This window comes from Anser brachyrhynchus, assembly GCF_964034855.1.
Source record: "Anser brachyrhynchus genome assembly, chromosome: 27".
Lineage (NCBI taxonomy): Eukaryota > Metazoa > Chordata > Aves > Anseriformes > Anatidae > Anser > Anser brachyrhynchus.
The window spans coordinates 5,711,349-5,724,654 of record NC_137720.1 but is presented as its reverse complement, the minus strand read 5'-3'; the positions used below and the strand labels follow the sequence as shown (position 1 = coordinate 5,724,654).

Sequence of the window (13,306 nt, the reverse complement as noted above, 5' to 3'; positions counted from 1 at the left end):
AATGAAAAAGGGGAAATAGTCTGGCTTTTCTGCTCTGCGTGCGCAGTTTTGAACGCTTTTTCCTTGTCCTGGCTGTCAACCGATCGGCTCCGATGCAGGTGCCTTTTGCACTGAAACCTCAGCGCTGGAGCAGGAGGGGACGGAGCAGAGGCTCGTGAATCAGCCTGGAGGAATCTCTCTGCCCACCCTCCTGCAGCTAATCTCTGGCTCCATCGCAAGAATAACAGATAAGCAGCCATATAACGCACAGATATAATAAAACCATTGAAGGGACTTGATGTCACTGCGAAAACCACAGAGGCGACCGAGCCTGCTCCGTCACCAGAACCGAGCGGCGTTTCCTGGTCTTCCCCAGCAGTGGGGTTTCCTCCACTTCGTTTCCCGCACCACTTTTGGGAACAGCAGCGGCCCCATGCAAAGCCAGCCCACACGCTCGGGTCCCTGAGAGGCCAAATCCTGCCCCCACCACAGAGCTGGTGCCCGTGCTGCCGGGCTCCGCAGGGGCGATGCCCAGAGAGGAGGCGAATCCCCGCTCCCGGGCGGCAGGATGGGGTTCCTCGGGCTTTTCTCTGAGCCCAGGAGGCTGGAAATGGTTCCAGAGCCTTTCACACACCCAGAGGCTCAGCCCCACTCTGCAGGCGGCTGCTTCGGTGCGAAGCGCTCAGCACCCCAGCCCACGCCAGCCCCAGATCTGGCGGGTGTTTGCGTCCCGAGGAGGAGGGCTGCATCGCGCATCCTCTGGGTTTTCACCTCCCGTCAGCACCCAAACAAGCTCACGGCCGCACCCACCCACAGGCCTGGGTGCAGATCCCAGACACCAAGGGAGGAAAAATCCTCCGGGCTTCGGGAACAAGCAGCGGGGAAACGCCAGGACACCGGGAATCCCTCCTGCACCGCGAGGGCCAGCCCAGGGATGCCGTGCGGGAGGAAGATCCCCGGCGGGAGGCGGCTGCTGCTCCCTCCCCTCCCGCTGCCCGTAATCTTAATTGCTCTTGCCCGGCTGTTTGCTCACAGCCGTTCATTTCCACCCAGCCCGCACCGAGAGGGTTTATCGCACTCTCTCTTGTGTTATTTCAAGCTAAGGCACGTACGGGAGGTCGGAGCCGGGAGCGCTCCCTGCGATCCTAGAAAGAGCCTGGAAGGAGCGGGGCAAGGAGGAGGAGGCAGCGCAGATCTCCCCCGCTGCCTGCCAGCTCCTCTCTGCCCCAAAACGGAGCAGCCTCGGCAGGGCTGGGGGTACCGGGCACCTTCCCTGTCCCAGCCCCACAGCTGCTGTCCCTGCGAGGTGTCCCCTTGCCACCAAAGCAGAGCAAAGAGCAGGGAGCCGGTGTCCCTGCCGGGAAGGGAGCGAGGTGCCTGCACCCAGCACCCAGCTGGGACAGGGGGCTCCCGGTGCCCAGCTCCAAAGCGGAGCTGGGAACACGCTGCCGGGCTTGGGGCGAGCTGGGGGGGCTGCTCTCAGAGGGGAAATTGGCTTTCCAGCAGAGCTTGGACCCCAACACGGAGCGAATTGCCAAACTGCCTGGGAGATAACCCAGGGACAGGCACCAAGCAGCCCACGGGCTTTTTGTTTGGGCGACGACCCCATGCAGATCTCCCGGGGAGCATCTTTGGGGGCTGGACCCGATGATCTCCGGATGTCCCTTCCCACCCCAACAGTTCTGTGATCTTCAGGTGGCTCCAGAGCAGGGACCAAGCGACTCCCCCGAAATTCCTCCTGGCCTCCAGCCGCACGTACCCCTTCCCAAAACACCCCCGTGGCGCTGAGCCAGGCAGGGCCCCTCCCGTTTATTACCCTCCGGGCCACGCTCACCCCGCTTCCCCATCTCCCAGATGCTGCCATAAACCCCGTTTACGGGGCGCCGCGCGTATGCTCAGGGCAAACAGCCCCGGTTATTGCCGCCGGCACCCGCGTGCGGGGCCCACCCTGATAAAACAACCCCGGGGCTCCCGACCGCGGCCGCTGCCCCTGCCGGCAGCTGCCAGCTCCCTGCTCCTGCACCCCGGTGCCCGGTGCAGGATGCGGCCCCCCCCCGGGCTCCCCCCGTGCCAAGCGCGGCTGACGCAGGCGGGGAGGTCGCAGGGCACCCGGCCGGGCTGGGAGCAGCGGGATCCACCTGCGTGTTTGCTGTTCCCTGCTTAACGCCCCGCTCTTTTCTTCCTCCGGTGGCTTTCTAAGCTCCTGCTTTTGTCTCTCGGGATTAAAAGCCTGGAAGTGGCCGCGGGTCGCGCGGCGCTGCCAGGAAGAGAGGGCTCAGGGCGGCGCGGGTGCGCCCAGCTCGGCGGCAGAGCAAGTGCCGGCGGAGGGAGGGTGAGGACAGGTCACGGCCACCCCCGGCACTGTTTTGGGGCGCACGCTGGGGGAACACACATATAGGGACAACCCCTGAGCTGGGCTCCCCGTGTGGGTCCTCCCCCATCCCCACACAAACCCCAAACCCCTCCACACAACCCGCGCAAGCCCGGTACCCCCGTTCCCTCCCCGTTAGCCGTTCATCCCACCGGTGGGACCGGTAACGGGGCAGCGTGGCCGGCACCCCCTCGGCGTGCCGCGGGCTCGGGGCCGCTTGGCGGCGGTTCCCAGGCACACACGAGCAGCCAGGTGAGACCGGCAGGGCCCCGGGCCAGCGGACGCGATGTTGTCTTTTCACACAGCCCCGGCGCGGGGCCGCGCAGCACCGAAACCCTCGGCGGCTTTGTTTTCCCACAGCGGCTGCCACGGAGAAATGCAAATTCATTCTTCTCCTCCGCTGCTTTCCCCCCCCTCCGAGGGCAAACGGTCCCCGGGCATAACGGCCCCACGGAGCGGCGGCCCCGGAGCGTGGGAGCCGCCGGGGCAGGGGAACGCCGGCGGGGCCGGGGCGGGCGGCACGAGGCGCTGCCATGGTCCGCGAGCCGAGGGCACGCGGTGCCCCCGCGGAGCAGGAGAGGCTCCTGGCCCCAGCCTCCCCTTCATCCTGCACCGTCCAACCCCACAGAGCCTGCAGAAGGGTTTTGCCCCAGGTGGGAATCCCTAAAAATAAGCCTAAAATCAGCCCTTCAAGCTGTTCTGAGGATAAGAGGTGGCAGGGCCGGATGGAGAAGGGGAGGCAGGGAGGCGAAGGGGTGGCAGAGCCCAGACACCTCCCCTGGCTCTGGGGGAGCTCCAGCCCTTCGCCGTCAGAAAACCCCAAACTGCCGCGGCTCCCAGGGGGGCAGAGGGGTGAGGACCCCCTGTGTCACCCCACCCAGAGGACAGGGTCTCCTCTTCCCCCGGGGACGAGGCTGCTCCGTACCCCGCATGGAGCTGCAGTTTTGGGACAGAGGCACGGCTCTCCCGGCCCTGAGCATCCCGCAGGCCGTGGGGGGGGGCACAGGGAAGAGCTGGGGGGGCTCGGCACAGAGGCAGCCGGGGACAAGCGAGGCAGCGCGGAGCAAGCCATGACTCAGCCGTGAGTCACCCGGCTCCGAAGGAAAGGCGCTGTTCTTGTAAGCATCGCCCAGGTCAGAGCCACCAGGCTAAAAGGGGGCACAGGGAGGACCCCGAACAAGGCACGGGGACCCCCAGCAGCCTGCCCTGCCTTCACCCCCTTCCCCAGGAGCCGGGCTGCCCTCTGCCTTTGGAGGAATTTGCTTTTTTTCCCGGCAAAGGCGAGCTGCCTCCCATCCTCGGCCTCCTGTGGAGGCTCAGCACCACGAGGAGCCTCCCAGGGCCTGGCTGAGGGGGGGTTGAAACCAGAAATGGCAGCGGGAGAGGGGCTGGGATGCACAGCGCTGGGCCACCGGGACACACCAAACCCCTACGGGACACGGGCACCATGCCGGGTTGCACAGGAGGGGACATGAAAGAAGGACACGATCAGGGCTCCCTGCTTTCTTGCAGGAGCTGGGCTCCAGACCCCAAAACAGCCAGCCCAGCGTGGGACGTGACCCCAAAATGGGGCACCCCTGCCCCGAGCCTGACTCTGCCCCTTCCTAGCGCTGGCTCGGGCCCCCGGCGCGGCGAGAAGATCGCTTCTGTTGTCAGCCGTGGATTTTGAGGGCAGCAAAATGTTTGTTCTGTCAACACGTGCCTAATCCCCGACCAAAAGCCGATGAAAAAAGCGTGGAGGGGGGGAAGGATGGGAAGGAGCTGCCCTTTGAAACAAAACCCTCGCCGTGACATCCGCAGCCGCAAAAGGACAGATGACAACAGGGCTGCCCAGGGTGAGCGGCGCTGGTGCGGTGGGGGGCGAGGGGACAGGATCCCACTGGGGACACACCGGGACCCTCGGCCCCAGACCCCTCCAAGGGGGACAGAAGACATTAAGGCACCCCAGGAGGCTCGGGTGACAACAGCACGGTGAGGTTTAGGGTTTGGGCCAGGACCTCATCCATGCTCCAACCTCGCGTGGCGCTCACCAGGCAGCAGCAGCCCCAGGTTTCCACCTCCCCCGGCCAAAACGAAGCCCCAGGACGCGGGCACTGCGCCGCACGAACCTGCCCTCGGTGCGGCTCGGGACAGCAGCCAGCCCCGGGGGGGTGTCCCCATGTCCCCCGGCAGCACGCACGTAACTGTGCCACCGCGAGCCCGTCACGAAGGCGCTCATCAGGATTGGCGTTTGCAGATGGCCCGTAAACCCTTTTCCTGGTGGGATGAGGCACAACTTTTGTCAGCCCCAGGCTCGTTTCCAGCTTACAAGCGCCCACCCCGGGGCGGATCCCGCAGCCCGATGCGGCCGCCGACCCCGACCCTAAAGGCACGGCCACCGCTGGGCACGCGGCGCGGCCCCGGGGGACCCGCTCCCGTCAGCCGACGGCATCGGCACCGCACCCTCCGCCCGCAAAAAAAGGAAAGAGTGCCTTTCGCAGTTTCCATTTGTTTGCTCTTTAAATAACCGTTTCCTTATCGCTCTGCGTGTGTGCAGATCCCTGTTAAAATTCGGACAAACCTGCTTCTCGGGCAGCATCGCCCGCTGCCCCGCACCCTGCCCGTGGGGCAAGGCAGAGAGGGGCGGCCCCAGAACCAGCCTGACCCCAAGCAGTGCCCCTCCCGGTGGTCCTCGGGGCTGGGGGGCTCCTCCTGGAGATCTCCTAAAGCCGCCTGGACGTGGCCCTGGGCACCGTTTTTGGGGTGGCCCTGCTGGAGCAGGGCTGGGACCAGAGGGAGCCCACCTGAACCGCTCTGCACTCCTCGCTCAGGAGCTCGAGCTCCCCCTCGCCGCCCTTGTCTCTGGGATGGGGGAACCAGGATTGCCCAAATCCACGCCTGGGGGAGCCCACCCTTTCCTCTCCATCCTGCCACACCACGGCAGGGTGCGGACGCGGGGACAGCAGAGGTGCCACGAGGTCCCACTGGGAGCAGGGGAGCCGTGGTGGGACACCAAACACCGCAGGGCATGGGGGCCTGGCAGAACGAGGCCTCTGCGTGGGACCAGCGGGAGCGAGGATGAGCCCAGGGCTGAGCAAGCCGCCCCTCTCACCCCCCAGAGCATTTGCAGCGGATGTTTAATTGCACCGCTGGCATTTAATTGCACCGCCCCGGGTGGGTGCTTGCCCAGTTACCCGCAGGGGCAGCGGCAGCAGGTGGCCACGCTTGCCCAAGGCTCCTCTGCTCAAAGCCCAGCCCCACACCGCTCGTGGCCGCTAACTACAACCCTCCCAGGAGCCCCAGGGCCATGGGAGCCCACGGCAGCAGCGTGGCACAGATTTGGGTGTCCCACATGTGGGGACGGGGCACGTCCCCGCAGCCTGGCAGGGGGCAGAGCAGAGCCTCGTGGCACCGAGGGGCGTCTCGTGGTCGGCCCGGAGAGGCTCGGGGTGCTGCGGGCAGCAGGTGCCAGGCACGGGGAGCGATGGCTTTGTCCCACCTGGTCCCCGAGGTCACCCCCGGGGTCACATTCGATGCCTCTCCAGGCTTTGGGGCTCCGCCACCGCCGGCTGACGTCACGGCCCAGCCTGCAGCTGTCAGAATTAATTGAGGAAACTCAAGCACGGTAAACAACGAGGAGGGAAAGCGGCGCAGATTAGATAACGAGGAATACGCGGCTCGCGTTTGCTCCCTGCGCAGCGAGCCTTGCCTGCTCCCGCCGGCACGGACCCCTCCAAGCCCCGCTGCTCCTGGGCCGGCAGCGCAAGGAGCTCGGCTCATGTCCCCCTCTGCCAGGGCTGGGCACAGCTTCCCTGCCCCAAGGGCCGCGTCTTCCATCCCCAGCGGTGCTTCACCACCAGCTTCGGCTGAATTTGGAGGGGCTGCAGCCCTGGCTGCGCCTTCAACTGCTGCACAGCACACAGATGGGGTCCAGGCCCCCCTCTGATGGGGCATCGCTGCCCGTAGGACATCCCAGCCGCTCCGAGGTCCCTGCCCAGCTCAGCTGTCCCCAGCAGGTCACCCTGGTGGTGGCGGTGGCAGGCTGGGTGCCACGGTGCCACCCCACGGTGCTGTGGGTGGCCAGAAACACGCGAGCACCTCCCCAGCCTGGGACTGTGCGCAGTGGCGGCTGCTGCAGAGGGACACAGGCGGCCACCAGCACCAGCACCCGGTCCCAAGGGCTGGAGGAGCCACGTCCAGCAGCAATGGAGGGCTGGAGATGAGGAACACGCTCAGCTCCCTCTGCTGGCATCTCCTTCAGGCCAGGCCCTTCCCCAGGGAAGGCGGCTGATAAATAATCTCCAGGCACCTTCCGCAGCTCACGGTGTCCCCGTGCCACCCACCGGGAGCTGCTCCCCAGCTCCTGCGCCAGCCCCCTGCAGCGCGGCACATCCCAGTGAGCAGAAGGACACGCAGACTGCCCGTCCAGCCCGCCTGCGGTCTGGATTCCCAGCTTAATGGGGAGGAAACGAGTTGGTGAGGGTCAGCTGGGCTGGGAGCAGAGCTGGGCGAGCAGGGATGAGCCCCAGGTCTCTGCGTGCCCATGCAGAGGGGCAGAGAGAGCTGGGTGAGGCTTGGGACTTTGGACCTCAGCCTCTCCCCTAAAAAACAGGGCGAGCACCGACCTTGACGCCTGAATGCACGCATAGGAAGCGGCCCAAGTGGGCACCTTCCAGCGGCTGCAGGACAAAACATCCCCACTGTCACCACCCCGCTGCCACCACCCGGCCCTGCTCGTCCCACATCGGCCGCTCCGAGCAGCAGCTGGGCAGCGGGAGCCTCGCTTTTAAGTCAATAAATGGAGATCTGTGCAGAGGCAGCGCTGCACAAGGCACCCTGTATGTCAGCCTCCCCCGGCCGCCCACCTGCTCTCCCTTGTCGGCCATCCAAACTCAGGGGTTTTCCCCTTTTGGGGTTTACGGATGCTTTAAGAGGGCTTTGAACCTGCCTGCAAGACGCTGGCAGCTCTGGGCAGTTTTATCGTGTGCCCGAGGGGCTCAGGCATCGCTCAGCTGGGTCCTGCAGGCACAATCCCCCCACGGGCAGCACTGCTCCTGGATCACATCCCAGCCCACGCCTGCACCTTCACCGTGAGTCAGCCAAGCAAGATTATGCAGGGCTCAGCCCTGGCAGCAAGTGGGAAGGCTCTGGAGATTTTTAGCCTTGTTTGCAGAGCTCCTTACCGAGTTCCCGGGAACAGCCGGGCCAGCACAGCCCCAGCAGGGTGCCTGGCTGCCGGAGAGCACCCCCGGGGTGTGGAGGATGCCTCAAGGACAACAACTGCACCCGAGGGCCAGCCTCAGGCTTGTTCAAACACCCCGAGCTGGAACCACCTTGGCTAGGAGCAGGAAAGGCCAAGAAGCCTGTGAAAGCCCCGGGGAGATTGGTTCAAAAACCGATTTTACGCAGAAGGTTTGCAGCCAGCCGGCCCTGGTGGGCAGGAGCCGGGACCGCTCCCTCCACGAGGCTCCTGAGGGGTCACAGCACAGCCAGGAGCTGCTCTGCACCCATCCGGACACCCCAGCATCACCTCCCAGCGCCACGGCACAGGATGGGGCCACGATTTCTGTGGGGTCACCGACCTGCAGCCCAGCCCAGCCACCTTGCAGGGTGCTGCCCCGGTTGCTCCATTTGTAAACAGGTGAAAACAGGCCTCATTTTTTTCCCATTTAAGCCCTTACCGGTATTGTGAAGGTTTTACTACTGCAGGCAAAGATGTAAACAAAACAGGGGAATGCTCTGAGTGACAGCCTTTAAGCCAGCCCCGATCCCATAATATTTGATGGAGCAAACAATGCTGGTCCTTACCTGCGCCTACCATCTGCTTCTGCTCTCAGTTTCCAGCGCACGCTTTTAGCTGGCTGTTTTATGAATGAGGTAGGAGACCTTTAAGATTAGATTTCTTTAAGTCGTTTAACTGGCTATTTCCGACTAATGCACTGGCTGAGCACGCTCACGACGGATTACGGGTCGCAGAAAGCTTCCAAAGAAAAGCTGCACTAAAAGCTGTTCCCGTAGACCTAAGTGCAAATGTGCACGCTCCTACCCCACACTGGCAGGGAAAAAAATATCCCTAGGGCCTGGCCTTTCGTCCTCTGCTGCACTTACAGCTGCTCCAGGATGGTGCGGTGCTCGCTGGAGCCCCGGACCCGGTGCCTGCACCGCGGTGCTGCGGAGGTTTCGGCACAGGCTGCTTGGAGCTGTGCTTTGGTCCTTGGTCAGTCGAGGAGCTCCCAGGGGAGCACAGAGGCCAGGGGATGATGCAGCTCAGTCCCTGAGTGCCCCTCTCCCCCCTGTCCATACAGCAGCGAACGTCCAACAACAGCCACCGCTCCACCAAGCCAAAAAAAAATATCTGATTAAGAACAGCTTTTTTTTATCATTAACTTTTAATAGGCAATGATCTGGTCCACCTCAACAAAAAAAAAAAAAAGAAGACGGAGAAAGCGCAAAGCCCGACAGCTCGCAGGTGACTGCAGCAGCTGTTTGAGCTGGCGCCCTGCCGTGCCAGCTCGCCTCGCGCCGCGAACCGTGCAGGAGCCGCGGTGGTAAGATGACCTCCAGTCTAGCAATCGCTCCAGTCGCTCGCCTGCTCGGGAGATAGCGTTAGAAGGAAGGTGTGATGGTATTGTCCTGCTCTGGTGAACTTCTGACAGGTTGCAGCCCTAAAGGCAAACAGATTCCTTCAAGCAAATAAGCAGTAAATGAAAAGTTGGAGGGGGAAGGAGGGGGGCGACTTAACCTGTCCAAACACGGATCGGTCTCAGACACCCGTGAGCACCGAGAGCTCAAGGGGTGCGTTCTTTTCAAGGCACAAAACAAACACCCGTGGGCACAGGCAGCAGGATGTCTGTTCCCTGTAAGGTTTTCAGTCAAGCTGAAACAGCTCATGAAAGCTCCAGGCACTTATTCAAATGGTAAAAGGCAAACCCAGCGCGCGCACACATTGAGGTTTCTTGCGAGGATTAATAACAAAGTCACACATAAGCAAGAGATCAGCTTCAGCTAAGCTGCTCCAGAATATAGTTTATATAGGCAAATGTTTCGGCTGGGTGCCTGGAGCAATAAGGGCTTGCTTGGGAAATGCCATCAGCCCGACGTGGCCACGCAAGTGGCTCCCAAGGACCTTCACACGTCCCCATCCTAATACAGGGCACTACTAGATATTCCCCTAGTGATAATAATAAAATAAAATAATAATAATAAAATAGGCTAAGTTCATTCAGAATTCCTCTGCTGATTACCCCAGGGTCCCCAAACAACAGCCCCTGTTTGCAGCCTGACACACCGCGATCCCTGCGCCGCGGTCTGGGGATGCACCAGGACGCCCCAAAACCACACAAGCAGCACGCAGGGACCCAGCTTTGTGCTGGTGACCACGTGAAGATGGCTAAACCCAAATTTCTGCTCCTCCTCACGCTGCACCCCTCGCTGCCACCTCCCCTCCGTCCCATTTCCATCCCGGATCCATGGGGAAGGCGCCGGCGGCTCCGGCAGCCTGGGCTCAACTCTGCTCGGTGCCGTGGCCCCCGGGCGAGGAGGGGTGCAGGCAGCAGACACAGCTCGATGTGCGAGGTTCCCTGCCCGTGGGACGAGGGACATCCACTGGTGACAGCAGTGAGCAGGCCGAACCGCCGCCTCTTTGTGGGGCATCGCCGCGCCTCAGCGAAGAGCCAGGCCGCAGCCATGAGCCAGGCCGCAGCCACACGAGGGGGGCTCTGGGGGCACACCTTGGGACTCAGCCCTGAGCAATGGTCCTGAGGTGAAACGTGACTGCTTTGGGAAATGGCTGGCCCGGTTCTAAGCTCGTACTCGTATCCACAAGGCCTTCAAGGTTCCCAGGGCCCAGCTTTGCCCCCAGGCGCTCTCCTCCTCCTGGGGCGGGCGCTGCCATGGGACCCCCTCCCTCCTGCACAGGCTCTTCCCCATCATCTTTCACAAAAAAATCCCTACGGGCCTCAGCCTCTCATCACGTATCTACCTGGGCTGGGAGGTTTGTTTGATAAACTCAGCACACGCTGAATTTCTTCTTTGTAAGCTGAGTTGGGGTAAAGGCAGGGAGGGAAGTGAGCTTATGGCCACCGTGCCTGGAAACATCCTGGGGACAGAAGAAGTACATTTAACTACAAGATGTCAGATTCAGATTCTTTTTTCAGCTTCAATAAAACTCTCAACAGCTACAGAACATTTTTTTTCTGTGTTAATTTAATCATACAAATATTCATTTATACATTACGGAAAAAAACTTTTTATTTTTTGTTTTTTTACCCCCAATGTGCTATCATAGGACTTCTCCCAGACTCCATGAGGCAACACACCATCCTGGGCTACACATGCACTCCCCCCAGAGAGAATAGACAGGCTGCAGAACCACCCACTCACTCACACAAGGAAAAATAAAATAAAATTAATTAAACACAAGAGAAACCCAGAGACGGGACAGCGTGCATTTCCCAACCTTGCGGGCTCCGGCTGCTCAAACCCACACAAGCTGTGCCCTTCGGAGGGGCAGCTGCATCCTCCAGCCCTCGAGGACTGTGAGTACGAGACCCCTGAGATGCAGGCAGGGGATTCCTCCCCTCCATGTGCCTTTTTTTTTTACCGGTTTGCGGCCTCTCCTGCGGAGCTCTGACCGCGCTCTGGCTTCCCTGGGCTGCCTGCACTGCCCCTGCTCGGGGGGTGACAGCTCCACGTCTGAGGTGGCTCGTGCTCGACACACGGATGTGTCTGGAGAGCAGACACAGGGCATCATTTTTTCTTTCTGGAGGAGCAGGCGGGGAAGGAAGCTCTGTCCCCCTCCTCAGGGCAGGTGGGTGTCAGTCAGGCCGGAGCCAGCTGCAGCTCTGTCCCCGCACCCTCACCTACCAGTGGGTGCCGGCCCCGTCTCCCCCCGGTCAGGAACAGCGACCTCACTGGGGTGGTGCTGCCTCTGTACTGGCTCCCCAGTCTCAACTCAGTCACGATTGCCTCCTATCCCTACCAGGCCTGAGGTGTGCACGTGTAACTCACCTGGCTCGGCGCACCTCACCTGCCACAAGCTCACCGAACTCTTGGTATTCAGCTCTCCTGAAAATTCATACTGTTTATTTCATGTATCTGATGCTAAGTCTCCGTGAGTTTGAATGCCTCAATCCTACAGAAACCCATACAATCACAGCGCCCTGAAGTCACCCGGAAGGAGTTTTGCTGAATATTTCAAACCCACCTCGTTTAAAGCTGGAAACCTGACAGCAAGAGCAATGCGAGGGCCGGCAGCACCACTACGCTCCAAGAGAGGAGAGAAAACCACCTTCGGCCCCAGTGAAAGCTTTTGCTAGAGGGAAAACCCAGCGAGGTAGAGCAATCACCAACCTAAAGGTTGTCCCACTGTCACAGCAAGGGTCAGCACCCAACCTCCAGCGCCTCCGGAGCCCTGCACGGTCATTTCGGAGAGGTCACCCCACGACGAGAGCGCTTAGCTCGGCTACCTGGGGGACGGCTGCGGGGTGAGCAGCGAGAGGATGCGGATTTCAGCAGCATCTCAGATCGGGCTCTGCCTCTCTTCACACCCTGGAGTCGGTGACCCTTGTCACGAGGCCACCACGGACCGAAATCGCTCGTGAGTGGATTCGGATCTGCGCAGAACAAGTGTGCCTCCTGAGCGGGAAAGCACGGGACTGCGTGGGGTGCATGCGAGCTTGTTTCAAGGAAAGGAAAACTCAGCCTCAGCAGGAGCAGCACAGGTGTGGCAGCCACTCTAAGCAGGGGAAGAATTCGTGCCTGGGAGCAGAAAGCTGGAGCAGGGGTAGCTGAGGGCTCAAAGGGCTCCCAGCCGACACGAGGCAGAGGTCGCAGCGCCAGCTGTAGGGTGCAGGCTCAGGTCTTACTTCCCCACCCACCCAGCTGACTAAAGGAGCTCGTAAAGATAAGGAATCACCTCGACAATCGGACAAACTGCAGTCCCTGGTGTTTTAGATGCTTTCAGAAGCGGCAGCATTGCGGGAGATGCACTGGTCAGGCAAGCATCCACGTCTTCGGAGCGTGCCACGCTGTTGGTGAGCTCCACCTGCTCCCAGAAATCCACCTGCCCAGCACCACTGCAGCAATGCAAACCACTCCCTGGGCTGGATGCTACGACACAACTGAACCTGGGCAGAAGGATGTTGCAGGACAGGAACCAGACTGCGGTGGCACTACGCAGCGCAGCGCCACGCTCCGCGGCTGCATTCCTGAGCAGCTCTGTCCGGATCCGTACCTCAAACAACCTGAAATAAACCCAGGTCTTCACCAAACCACACGTGCACGGGGCTGGCGATCCAAACCCCGCAGTGCCTCTTGCACGCAGGTGGTTTCTCACGTTATACTCGTTTCTCCCAGCAAGCGGATTCTCAAAGGGAGGCTTCGGGTAACAGCGACCCTTAATATCCGAACCCCAAATACAGACAAACCTGTCAGCCATTTCCATACAATTAACAGCAAGCAGCCAGCGTGGGGCTACAGCATCCTAGTTTCCTCCCAAGCCCTCCACAGGATCCACCTGTACGCACCAATTGGTAGCTGCAAGGAAAACAAAGCCTCCCCCGAAAGCCAACCAAGAAAACACAACCAGGAGAGAGCGACCAGCCCGAAGCCACGCAGCACGCCTGCGCCCTGCTCCGAAGAGGAGAGAGGAGGCTGCACCAGAGAGATCTGGAAGAAGGTAGCGGGGTCTTTGCATATCATCGTATCTTTGGCAGTTCGTTCAAGCTTCTGCACGAGTCAGTGCCCCCTCAGCTCACCCCCTTCGGGAGGATGTGAAGGTGACCCGGAGCTTTAGGAACCCACGAGGCCGTCTCCCTCCCCTCACTGCGGGCTTTCCGACCACTAACTGCAGGAAAATGCACCGGAGGAGCAGCAGAGCGCCCCGCATCTTCGGAGGAACAATCCCTCCTCTAGGAACAAGCCCTGGAGAGCCCGGTTAGAAGGCGAGAGCCTCGACAAAGCCACAAGCCAGGATGA

The 13,306-nt window shown here is 61.5% G+C and overlaps 1 protein-coding gene across 1 annotated transcript in view; it reads right to left on the bottom strand.

The window, feature by feature from the left end:
• The window catches only part of RPS10 (ribosomal protein S10), a 129,861-nt gene that overhangs the window by 35,558 nt on the left and 80,997 nt on the right, over positions 1-13,306 (bottom strand). The window lies entirely within an intron of this gene.